Source organism: Lepisma saccharinum, chromosome 23 (genome assembly GCF_977018435.1).
Source record: "Lepisma saccharinum chromosome 23, izLepSacc3.1, whole genome shotgun sequence".
In the NCBI taxonomy this organism is placed as follows: Eukaryota; Metazoa; Arthropoda; class Insecta; order Zygentoma; family Lepismatidae; genus Lepisma; species Lepisma saccharinum.
In genome coordinates this window covers 19,854,939-19,868,086 of record NC_139251.1, presented here as the reverse complement: position 1 = coordinate 19,868,086, position 13,148 = coordinate 19,854,939, and the positions used below count along the sequence as shown (strand labels likewise).

At 39.2% G+C, this 13,148-nt stretch overlaps 1 non-coding gene across 1 annotated transcript; it reads right to left on the bottom strand.

The window, feature by feature from the left end:
* Nucleotides 1–12,411: 12,411 nt before the first annotated feature.
* On the bottom strand, nucleotides 12,412–12,486 carry TRNAA-UGC (transfer RNA alanine (anticodon UGC)). Its single transcript has one exon. It is a non-coding gene; the product is annotated as a tRNA-Ala (tRNA).
* Between the last annotated feature and the right edge of the window lie 662 nt (nucleotides 12,487–13,148).

Genomic DNA, 13,148 nt, shown 5'->3' with positions numbered 1-13,148 from the left:
TGACGCTTTCTCTGCGCCATCGGGGAGGCCATTTGTGGTTTCACTTGAGTAACAGGCCAAGTTCTTTAATGTGATTGTAAGTTTTATCTTAACATGCACAGCAGCATAAAATATAGATTGTCTGCCTCTAAGAATATTGACTTAATGAATGCTGTATGTACAGTCATGAGCAAAAGTAATTTGAAGTTCACGTAGAAAATGTAGTCTCCTTTGACACGTTGCCAATTGTTGGATCATTACCGTGATTTATTTTACTTTACGTTGGAGAGTAAAATGCATTGTATTTCCTTTTCAAGCAATTCAAAAATTGAGCATTGCCACAATTACAAAGTATATATTCCTTACCATTCCTGGGAAAGTGTTGCTTGCCCCCTTTGGAGAAAACCCCCCTCCCTCTGGAGAAATGTTCGGGTACGCCCATGTTATGAGTACTTGTCTGGTATTGAAACACATTTCAAAATAGGGAACGAAGATTATATTTATCCCTATGTTGTGAGTGTTTCAAATCTTGCTAATAGGGTAGGGTGGTACATTTTTGGTATAGGTACTATTTCGATCATCCGTTCTAAAAAGTCGAATATTTTGCTTCCTGTTACTGACAACGCTGATTTGAGAAGTGAGGGTTGTTGCGTGGGGGTGTCAGGTGTGTTGTGCAGAAACATCGAGAAATTCTACGGAAAACCCGGAGAAACAGACGTAATTTTGTATTGCAAGGTGAGTATTTTGGAGATACAATAGGTGCTTTGTATATAAACGTCTGCCTGTCATTTTGCGTGCCCCGTGTTTATGCTTGAACGTAGGACAGCGAAATTCAGGTCAACCGTGGGCAAGCATGTAGTGGCTGTAGCATGTGACATCTGTAGCTATCTGGTGAGAGATAACGGAACTACATATATATTTGTTTTCATGCACAAAGTGGTACATATTCGATCGGCGGAAATGGTACAATTTCGATCCGCGAGGTATACAGTCTGAGTTCCATTACCATAACGCGTGCAACACATTACTTCACAAAGTAAATGCGTTGGTCAATTTATTGTTGCAGGTGCCTCGCAAAAGAACACCGAAGAAGGTATATCAACAGTATTCGTCCCGAGTTCTCGAAAATGCCGTGCAGAGTATTCTAGAAGTACACTTATCTATAAGCAAAGCATCGAAACTTTATCGTGTTCCGTTTGCCACCCTCCAAAACAAAGTAACGATGGCACGTCAAGAAGCAGCGGGTGCTCCTTCCCCTTCCTGGATTGATATTGTCCATCCAACAGTTTTCTACAAGCAGATGGAAGACGCAATTGTGGAGATATTGATGAATTTGGAAGGGCGAGGATTGGGATTGACACCGAAGGAATTGCGGGTAGATGCGTAACGATGTATATAGTCAAACAGAGCAATTAAACTAACAGAAGATGCAGTTTGTTATTTTGCTCCTGTAGGTCTACGCAATAGAAGAAGTTGCACTTGTAGTATATACGCGTATTAAGGATGCTGTTTCTTCACTCAATGTTGATCCAAATTGTACCGCACGGTGATCAGATTTGTACGTACCTACCTAGGTATAATTCTAATCAAATTTGATCCGACCGAAATTTCGTTCTTCTGTCTACTGTAACAGAACTAAAAATGTAATGTTATGCCAGCGTCTTTAGTAAAATATATGCATTACATTGGCACAAAAACTGTAATTTTGCTGGATATTTTTTTCAAGTTACATTGAATTTAATTTTTTTTTGATCGAAAATGTACAACCTTACCCTACGTATATTCAAATCTCTCTTTCTAGACAACGTTTTCGAGGTATGCATTGAGGAGTGCTAATGTAATGTTTTGACCAGAGGCGTGGCGTGCATGTAGCCGCTGTTACGCAGGTAACACCAAAATATAAAGAATTGAAGAACCCGTCTTAAAATATTATTACGTACATAAACTGGTAATATTGTCGTAAAGTAAACATTGCAGACTGACATTTTTTCTGACACCGGCAAAAGTGAAGAGGAGGACTGATCCGGTACCCTCCACAGGCAACATGAGGAAAGGGCCCTGAGCCCATGCAAGGAAGACTTGCGTTGCGGCAAAGACTGACCGCGGGAGGAGGAGGCGGGTTTTTGGCATGCCTGTTTAGCCGGCGCAGTTGCCGGTGATCCTTACCGGATACAAACCAGTGTTGCCATGTTCAATTGACAGAAAGGAGCTAAGTCGCCTAATCGGGTCTATCTTACTCTGAAGGTGTCCAGTCACACTGGGGAACGATGGCGCAGTGGTAGCGTCGCCGCCTTAAAATCAAGGTATCCCGGGTTCGATACCCGGTGGATGCACAAGTGGTTCGGATCCAAATTTAAACTGTCCCGATTAGCATTACTGTGCATGAAGTGGTTTTAATCGCCAAATCAAAATTTAAAAAAAAATCAAATCACACTGGGGGAAAAGCAAACTACCAAGTGATATTTTGTATTTACACTAAATATCAGCGATTACGAAAGTCCTCTTTGTCCTTCTTCGACATCATGGACGAGAAGGAGAGGAGAGGGATGGGTATGAACAAGGGGTCCGCTGTTCTTCTAAAAATGTCAACCTAAAATTCTATATTTCACACATATAATATTATTTCTGTTACAGGATTTTGTGATAATTGTTGATAATAATGATTGAGATTGACATACGTTGTCGCAGGAATGCAATAATTTCGGATTGAAGCAATGTTTTTGAGGTGGTAGAACTGTTTTTGAGTGAAAACATTACTTACAAGAATAATTTCCCGATTGTTATCTTAGCACGCTCTGAAGTGTCAGGGGTCGCAGGTTCGAATCCTCAGCAAAAAATGGTTATTTCAATGTTCGTTGTTATTATTTTACTTACATAATTATAAAAATTTATAATTACATCACAAAAAAAAAATTCAATAATTCACCATGCATCCTCATCGTCACGATTATCCTATAAAGCGAAAGCCTTAAAGGTAGCAATGGACGTAAAATATACGAAATAGTAGTGATGTCAGAAATGAGATTTCTGTGGATTTAGCTAAACATGGGAGTGGGAGTAGTTAGGAAACAGATGAAGACTACATCTACTCTACATACGTCTTATTTGAAACTAAAAGTTTCGAGACTTGGGCAAATCTGGTTTCAAAAGAACTAAGATGGCAACAGTAGCAGAACTGGACTTCTTGCAGGTTCCGAAGGAAATATTGGCGAAGGGTCGATGCTGAGAGGGGAGGGGGCAAGGAGGGTGCTTCACATGTTACAAAAGTAAACAATGGTTTGTGGGAGGGACTGTGCAGTGCGAGTTTTGTGAGTGGTGTATTTCGTCTTTATGTTGTTTTCGGGCATTGTCAATTAATTAACAAGCGGAATGGAGCTTGCTCCGAGTTCCGAGGTGGCGGGTTCATCCTATCTGAACAGTGTGTGTAATCGTGCGATAGAAGATATTTTGAAGCAATCTTTCGGTTCGTTCTTTTGCAGAAAAAATCGAAATTGTGGCGAAAGGGAGGCGAAAGCCTATTTTGAACGATTTGAAAACCATATCGTCTGCTGGATATGACCAACATTTCAATGTTTCGTGGTATAACGACTATCCGTGGTTATGTGGATGTGCGCAGTTGTCGAAACTCTTTTGTTAGCCATGTACTATATTTTCGGGTGAAAAAAAGTGTGGAATTCAGATGAGGATAACATGGACCATGACCATGAAGCACCCAAAAATTCAAATTCAAATGAAAAACTTCACTTTATGACAGCATCATAGAACTTTTTTGATTTCATTTGATTGATTTTGCTTCGTTTGTGCCACTTTTGGCTAATTTGCGAAGATGGGGATGAGTGATGATATGATTAAATTGATGAATAGACATCACAAACGTCCATGCCCAAGCCAGGATTCGAACCCGGGACCCCAGCATCAAACTAACTATTTTCAAAGAAGAGTCGTCGGATTGATCTGCTCTATAAGTAGCCTTTGATGTTTCTGTAAGTATCAAATTACGTATTATTGTGTCAACAACCAATGTTTGCGATTTCACTTCAGTCCTTATGTCAACATTTTTTTTCCTGATTAATAACTTTACCAAAATCTAGTATTGAATTGCAGACGTACCAGATTAATATTATATGAACTACTTGGAAGACATTGGGGGGGGAGGGGGGCATGAGGTGCGGAGGCGCCCAAGTCTCCCTTAAATGTCCTACTGATAACCGGTAACACTTTTAAAAATCCCACGCCACGCCACTGGTTTTGACCGTGCTAACTACTGTAAAATTGGAGCTTTTGAACGACAATGTTCGTCGAAGAGACACTTCGCAAGACTGATACGGTACTGTGTTTGAATGAAGTCGGTTAATGCGTTTCAGCATGACGGATTTCCATATCAAAACGTTTCAAAATACATTTGATGATATTGATGTAGGAAGAAATATTTACAATTCATATCTCTATACCACTTTGTACTCGAGAATTACGAAGTAAACAACGGGCGACTAGTTACAGCTACATCAACTGGGACAGGCACGTAGCCAGGAGGAGGGCTAAGATGGCTGAAGCCCTCCCCGAAATCCTAAAAATATCTAATTTAAATGTGTTTTTTTTTATTTTTAATAACAGAAATAAAGTTATAAGCGCGGTAAAAATAGCATTGCATTGAAAAAAGTTGTGTATAATAGATTAAATCCAAAGAATAAATAGATCCACAACTTCCGAAACACATAGTTTTCTTTGTAAAAGGTCACAGAATATAAACTTCATGAGTAAAATTTGCCATTAACTGTTAAAGGTTTTTTTTTAACGATTGTGTAAAAGTTAATAACAAAATAAAATAACTATAATTTTCAGTACACTAACTGTACAAAATATAAGAAAAATAATAGACAACAATTTTATTAGATATTCACTGATAAGGTGGATCAACGTCTCTCCACTTATGTAATAATAACAATAAATTCGGATTGAAATTGGTATATTTTAATAACTTATAATAGTTATTATTGTAAAATAACAATAATTTTAATTTTTATTATTATTACTACTAATCAAATTTTATCAGCGACGCCCCTGTTGATAAGGGATGAGCCCCCCCCCCCCCCGAAATACAATTCTGACTACGGGTCTGAACTGGGAGATAATTATGCTAACAGCACCTAAAATGCTTCCGTGTAAATAGTAAGTATTCTGTGCTACAGAAGCATCCATAAGATTTTTGGAAGCAATGCTAGCAAAAATGCCAGAAATAAATGCTTCCGTGAAAAGCAGGCCTAATGTACTAAAGCTGTTCCTATCCGCTTGTTAAGAAGCATATCGCAATTTACTTGTTAGATGTCTCTGTCACATGAGACTAGAGAGAATGTGTTATATATGCCAAATATTATTAATCATACACTCAAGCTATCACATTTATGAAAGATCTTTATTATATCTAAACGGATCTCAGAAGCAAAAATCTGACTAAAAACCGTACCATTTGAGCTTGCCTTATCATCACGGTGACGATAATAAGAGTCAACTTTAAGGATTGAATATGAAGGCCAAAAGTTTTCGAACTGCCACGCACTAACAGCTACGCCCGGTGGTCAGCGCGTTAATATTTCATTCACGTCCTCGTGCGGTTCCTACCCGCGGCGTGGCTAAAAGCAAGCTCGCTGCAATAATATAAAACATGAAGGACGAGCTTGTTACAATATTGCCGCCTGCGTATGCGGGAAATACGGATCAGGGGATGTAAACGCATGCGTAGGTAAGCTTCCCTTGCAGCAGCCCTGTGGCGATACATCACGGATCTTTTGTCCTCATTTCAGGGATGTCGGAACTTATTTTGGAGTGTGTGTGTGGGGAGGGAGGGTAGGTTTTTAAATCCGTGAACCGGATTTTACAATCTCTTCCCCATACATTTGGCTCATCAGAGATGAGGATAGCCGAGAGGCCTCTATTATGGATTATTTTATTACTTATAATCCCATTAACTTAATATAAATAATACAAAAAAATTGAAATATTATGTCTTACGATACGATAATTACCGCAAATTTCCATCCCTGCCTGGTACTCGATCTTTGCATGCAGTTAGGCATGATGGTATTGAGGCATTCCCTTTTATTTTTTTTAATGATTACTGACATAACTGAAAACGTGCTACTTTTAAAAGTGGATGAAGTACACATGATAACGTATTGAAAAAATCCATGTTTCTGAAACTTTCTGATCGATGTGTTGCAAAGAAAGTTTCCCGTGTTCTCATTTACCATTTCATCATTTTATAAATCGTAGAATAATTTTAACAAAAAACGTCGCATACTAAAGAAGAATTACATGAATGAAAGAACTAGATTTAGTTTATTTTACTTTACTTTTTATGACATTTTTGGCTAATCGCGAAGGCAGTCGATAAGATTGATGCAATATGGTATATTTTATTTTGTAGGCGCTATATTTTTAAAATGTTAACCAATAAAACATTTCTGCTAAGAAAAGGCGTTAAAAAATGGCGAGAACAAAACCGATTCTTTCACCTTTTACTGATATTTGCAAATCTCAGACTGCTGTTCAGAGATTGAGATTAAGAAATGAAATTCTCAGTAATTTTAGAGCATATGCTAGGCTAAAGTGTTCCAACGAAGACTTTCAAATGTAGTGCATGGTTGGAGAGGGCCGAGGTATCAAATATCGGTCAAGTCGCCACTCCAAGCTGACAGCTTTAAAATTACATATTTTGATATGTAATTATCATCGCAGCTAGGTACCTGGTATTGCATTTCAATGAAATAGGTGTGTGAATACAACACTGAAGGCGTCAGGGGAGATCGCCCCCCTCTCACACCCGAGAGGTCTAAAATATCAATCATGCCTCGATCGTGCCACCTAAAACTAAATAACTACTACTCCCAACGTAAAAATAGATCACCTGTTAACATGGTGTCTGAGGTTTAAAACTAAGTCATCAGTCCTGAACATGACGTTTAAAACAAACAGTAAACTTTTAATAAAAATGTCCAAGGGATAAAAGATCCTCCCTTCCCACGAGAGACGAGAGGAGCCGGTTCATACAATCCAGTTTGCAGCGTTAAAACCGGAAAGGGCAGAGAACTGATGTGTAACGAGACGATATTTGGGTGTCTCTAGTCTCGTATTTTTCTGCCCTTTCACAGAATATATAAATTACTACACAAAACGTAAGGAGAGAAGTATAACTTACCAGTCATTTCATTCTATATCAGGCGACTAAGTGCAGTACAGTGATCTTCCGACGCCACCTTGCAGTCGGTGTACTTTCTGCAAATGATTTACACGTACATGTGCACAGTTATATCGCTTGGTGAGGAAAGAAATCCAAACTTATCACTACAATTTCCAGAGTAAATGCCGAAACACGCCTTTTGCAGTTGTTCTACTCTGAACAATGACTGTGCCGTCTGACCAAGTCTAAATTTGAAAAGGGAAGGGATATTAGCCTAGACTTGAATTTCCAAGAACTTGCAAGGTGCGCCGGTGACCTTTTTGACAGCAAGGAGTCCTTGAAGAAAGCTCGTGTTCGGAAAGTGCACCGGCAGATTTAACTTTAAGCTGTCCTCTGTCCCTCTACCCCGATGCATTGTTATATGCGAGCTTCTAAGCAAAACTGGAAACAGAAGCAGCGAATTCCTTCGGGGATACTTGATTTGCAGAGACCTGACTGCGATGTCACATGCATCTTGCTGTTAACGGAAACTTGAGTGCACGTTCACAAATCTAGTGCAAAAATATTTTTCCAAATATTCTTCAAAACCAATATAAGTTGAAATAGATGTAGTCTCATTTTTAGGGAGTAACTTGCGGGGATGGGGAGCAAAAAGACAATCTTGCCCCTCTGTGGTTTCTTCACATCAGGCAATAACGAAAGCATTTGTGGGTAGAGGCGGAACAAACAAGGAAGCAACGTTTGTTTCTTGGCCATTTAGATTTATTAAAAGCTTACTGTTTGTGCATATAGCACCGTGCCATGAAGACATTTACGAAATGTGGGGGTAAGTCCCACACATTCTCCATCTCGGACATTTTGGAGGTGATTTGATCAGCACCACACTTCAGCTGGCTTTTTCTCCCCAAGGTTGAGGCTGGGTGAGCCTTGGAGCTGCTTTATGCTGGGAAAAGGCCGGAAAAATTCCGAAGTTAGATCACCCACCCCGGGAATTGAACCCAGCTCTCCGCGTGACAGTCAGACGCCATACCGACTAGACATCCATGTCCTCTGGCATTCGTCTCGAATTTTTTTCCACCTTGAACTTTTAAGCAAGCTTCATCTGGCCCCCTGTTCGGAGTCCTTGCATCCATGCAATGTAGTTGTAGATGGAAAAGAATAGATTTAAAATTAAGTTGTTTTCTACCCCCCTCCCTTCCCATCGATCGTACACTGGGTTTATTGTTTCACACCGACCGACCGACCTGTACATACAAAACCTTGTAGATACAAAGGAAAACAGGAAACCGAAGGTGCGAATTCGCCTAGGGGGATAATTCCACCTTATGCTTGATTTGCAGAGACGTGGCTGTGATTCTTATCTGGACGTAGATTTTTCTGTCTTATATTTCTTGCAGGTAGCTAAAGCTTGAGTCCGTGGTCATTTAACATGTGTAAAAATATTTTTTCCATTTTCTCAAAACGAAACATAATTTGGAAGAAACAGTGTCTCATTTTTAGCACGCGACCGGTGGGTGGGGGGAAGCCGCCCCCCCGGTTCCGACGTCCCTGCCTCATTTAACTTTTTTGTCTCCGTTCCGAAAGGCATGATGCCTCGAGGTACAGGGTACCACAGATGTGCGTTTTCACAGTCAATGGTATTGATTGACAACTAATCGTATAGAGATTCAGGCTGAACATTTTCGCTACCAGGTGGCAGTTAGAAAAGCACAGTTTTTCTACCGAAAATGAGATCGGGTTGACGGAGCCAGCGGGGAAAAGTTGGATCAATTTTTTTGAGCTGAAACCTTCTAATTAGGCTAGCCAAACTGCGAAAAAAGAGAGGATTGGATATTTGAGTTGCAAATGAAACCTTTCGAATCTCAACGATGGAAGTTTGCCGATGTAGTTATTCATGCAGACGAAATGAGCTGTTTCAGCAAGAACCTCTGAGACGCTGTTCATCTTACTCTTCAATATGGCGCAGGGGCGCAGTAAGACAAAAGAAAATCTGTGTTTTACACCTCTGGCGCCGTCAGTAGTAAAAGTGTCTAGCGTCTAAATTTGAGTTTTTTGTTTTAAGTATACTTTATGCACTGGTAGTCTAATTGGGACTGGATCTACAGTTTAAAGTAGGATTCCAATCACTATGTGCCTCACCTTGGTTCGATATACGAAGGAAGTAATTTTGAAATGTACGTACCAACCAGTGGCGGTGATTGGGTTCCAAAACTATGGGGGGGTCAAGGTGCCAAAACTGGGGACGGGTAAGTAGATAAGGTTTAGCATAGTGCGGGGGCAAATGTGGCAAAAAGTGAGGGGCACTGCACCACCACGCAACCCCAATCACCGCCACTGGTATCAACCATTCATAACTGTAGGTTATCAACTCTATTTTTCTGCCTAGTATCTTTCATAATTGCAGTGTGTAAGATTGTATACATTTTCATAAAGATGTTATGTTTTTTATTTCGCAGTTTCAACTAGGTAGCATAGTAGTTTGCATTGTAAACCACACAAAATACACAAAAAGAGTTATGTTTTACACTGAACTTGAACACAAAATCTCTGGCTTTAAATTTTTACGTTTTGTTATGGTTTCTACATCTCCTTTCTGTTTCTTTGCGTTAATGGTGACATTGTGGATAAAACAATTAATATAAATGGAACAAAATTAGAACTACCATGAGTTATTCAGGATTCGAATCTAAGTTTAGTAGCGCGATATGTTAACTACTGCGGGCCGAAGAATGTTTCTTGCATTAACCAATAGATCACGGCAGCACGAACTCCTAAAAGCTATATCCCTAAAATATAAATTATCAAGTTTTTAAAAAGTGACATTGCATCTGCAAATATTGAATCTTTACGAGACCATATAATAACATTCGTTATTTACGAAATAAAACTTCGGCGTTTCGGATTTGTAAGAGAATTCCCCACTATTCACAAGACACAGGACGCACAATTGTTCAAATATTCATCAGAGCTAAACCATAGAATCAGTTATGAGACACGAGGTTCCCTTAGTGGGAATATTCCATCACATGGAGCCGTTTGGAATACGACCGGTGAAGATTAAATACAGAGGCGATGTGCTTGGAATTCCTTTCCATTGACAAGTCGAAATACCTGTGCTTTAAATTTCTTTCCAGAAACAGACATTTCTTGAATTCTGGATCGTGGTTATATTAAATTCTGAATTCTTCTGAAACCTTGATGAAACACTTTCGCTTGAGAAGAACTGAGAGGAGAGGGGAGTAATACGTGACACAAATAAAGGAATTTGCATTAAAGAGCATTAATATTGCACATTTCGATATTACGAGGGTAAGTCATAAATTATACGCACTTTCGCCATAACTTTCTTCAGACCAGAGAAATGGGATCACTGATCGCTATTCTGCCTTGATGCACACTTCAAGTGGAGCAGCCATATTTACTCTGTAACAAAGGAAAGAAAATCCACCTCCATTCATATTGGGGGTTAGGCGTAGAGCTGACAACTCTGCGCTGTAAAAAGACATGTCAAGAATCAACAATATGAGGCCACAAGAGTACCACCTTTTAGCACGCGAGCGCTGAAAGCAGTGCGAGCAACCTGAAGAAAGTTATGGCGAAATTGCGGATAATTTTTAATTTCCCCTCGTATAAATGTTTCCTCAAAGTCATTCTCAATTTAATTCACTAACGAGACGCAAATTGTTCGAAATACTTGGATCCAAGTTACAATATTGCGTCCCTATATGTTGATCATTAAACTCCATTACAAGTAGTAATGGACAGAAGCTCCAGGTGGCTCTGCAGTAGACTTGGGAACATTAACTCCCAAGTTTTATTTCCTGAATATAATGCTTCCCTAAGATATCGCTGATATATGAGGTTTAGGAAAATATCTGAATGTGAAGTGTTAAAGTAAATAATTCTGGCTTTCAAATATTTAGAGGAACAACAAATATTAAAGTACATTAATGGTAAAAATAGATTATATAATATAGAAGTATGCTGTGGTGCTCATGAAAACATGGTAGGAAAAGTTGAATAAATATAATGATGTCTGATTGGCTATGAATTTTCAGTCATCACTGTAAAGAGAACTGATTGATCTGCGTATATACAGGGGGAGTTGATGGGGCTAAAGCTTCTTCCGAAATTTTGAACAAATTCAAATTTTCTGATAAAAGCAGTAAAGAACTCGGGGTAAATGACCTCCGATACAATTTTAGTCTATTAACAACTTTTAAAATTAATTTTAAAAATAGTAATTGCGAAATATTTTATTATGTATCCCGATCCCTAGAACGCAGGTATGAAATATATCCACCTTTACAATTTCAGTTATTGCCGACAGTTATTAGTTATTATTGTAGGCTAATATGATTTTGCATGATGAAAGCTGCTTAAATGTTTCGATGTGAAACATCGTTTGACTAATCTATATATGTAATTCGGTTGAATTGTAGAGCGTCATTAAGAAGTACTTTGCAGATAAGCACATAGAAATCTGGTACGTTCTACCGAAGGTGACATCCCTAGGCAAACTTCATATGGAACAGGTTGCAAAAGACACTTTGAGGTTACACACTGCAGAACACTGAAACCGACAATATCTGGTTTGAAATGCCGCAAGCAAATCTTGTTTCCTGAAATGTTGAACTGCGTTATCTTTCGCCTACGTTTTAAGCTCGCCTCTCTCTTCCTTGAACCTCGTTTCGCAATCATCTGGCCCTTTGATCTCGCTGTCGGACCGAAAATCGGAAAATGAATGGAATGGAAAATCCAATATTTTGCCTACCATCACGAGCCTGAGTGGAACATTTATGTGAGACCTGCGAGCAAAAACGAATCTATTAAACAAACTGTAGAAAGGAAGAATCAAGGAAGAAGGTATCGTGATAACGCTTATCATCAGTGTGGTATCTTCAGCTTTCTTTCCTATGGCTACATTGACCTCTGAAATAACATAATAAAGAGCAAATGATCATTTGAGGATTTATTTTTTCGGAATAAGTTCATAAAACTTTCAATCAAATTAAATGTTTATCTTCGTGAACAAATGTTAACAAAAGTCGGTTTGCATTCTTTGATATGCGAAAGATGTTACGTGAACGTAAACTTATTGGTTTATTTGTTTGTATCAGCTAAGCTAACTTGGTTTCTGTAAGATACTCAAAATAATTGAGTTTTGGTTTGAGTTTCTGTTTTAAGTCCACTTTATGCACAGTAAGGCTAATCGGGACTGGACCTACAGTTTAAAGTGGAATCCGAACCACTTGTGCCTCCACCGGGTATCGAACCCGGGACCCCTTGATTGCAAGGCAATGACGCTACCACTGCGCCATGGGGGAAGCCCCGATACTCAAAATAACTTAGCTTTACGAAGAAAATATGTTTCAACAGTCGTGGAAAATAGTACTTCCCCATAGAGACTTAGTACCAGTAGTACATCGCCTAGAATAACGTAGTTTGGAAAACGGCATGGTTCTGCGCTCTCAGGCTGGTTCCACTCGAAAATGATCCGCTAGAGGCGCTGGTGTTGACCCCGGTGCTTGGTGTTCGACTGCTTATAATGGAAGTAAATGGAGTTTTCGCTGCAACGTCTGATTCTTTTACATGAAGCATTTCTATGAATGTGATAATTGCTATGATATTTGGTACAGTGGTCGCGAAGATATTAACGAACATTCTAGACAGTCGACCACGTCCTGTTATCGTCATACTTTCGTTAATAATACGGGAGAAAAAATACGCGTGGAATGTTCTTGGCAACTAAATTTTTGTGTATGAATTAGGTTCGTTATTATTATCATCATCATCATTTCTTTTAAAGATATACACACTGAAGCATTTGTATTTTGGATATTTACTGTCTCTTTTCTTCCGCTTTAAACTAATCGCGCCGATGATGATAATGATGATTGCATGAAACGACAAGGGGAACCCCACAGAACTTTCTTAGTGCCATCGACATGAGTGTAAGGCAACTTTCAAACCAATGGGACAAGCGACACGG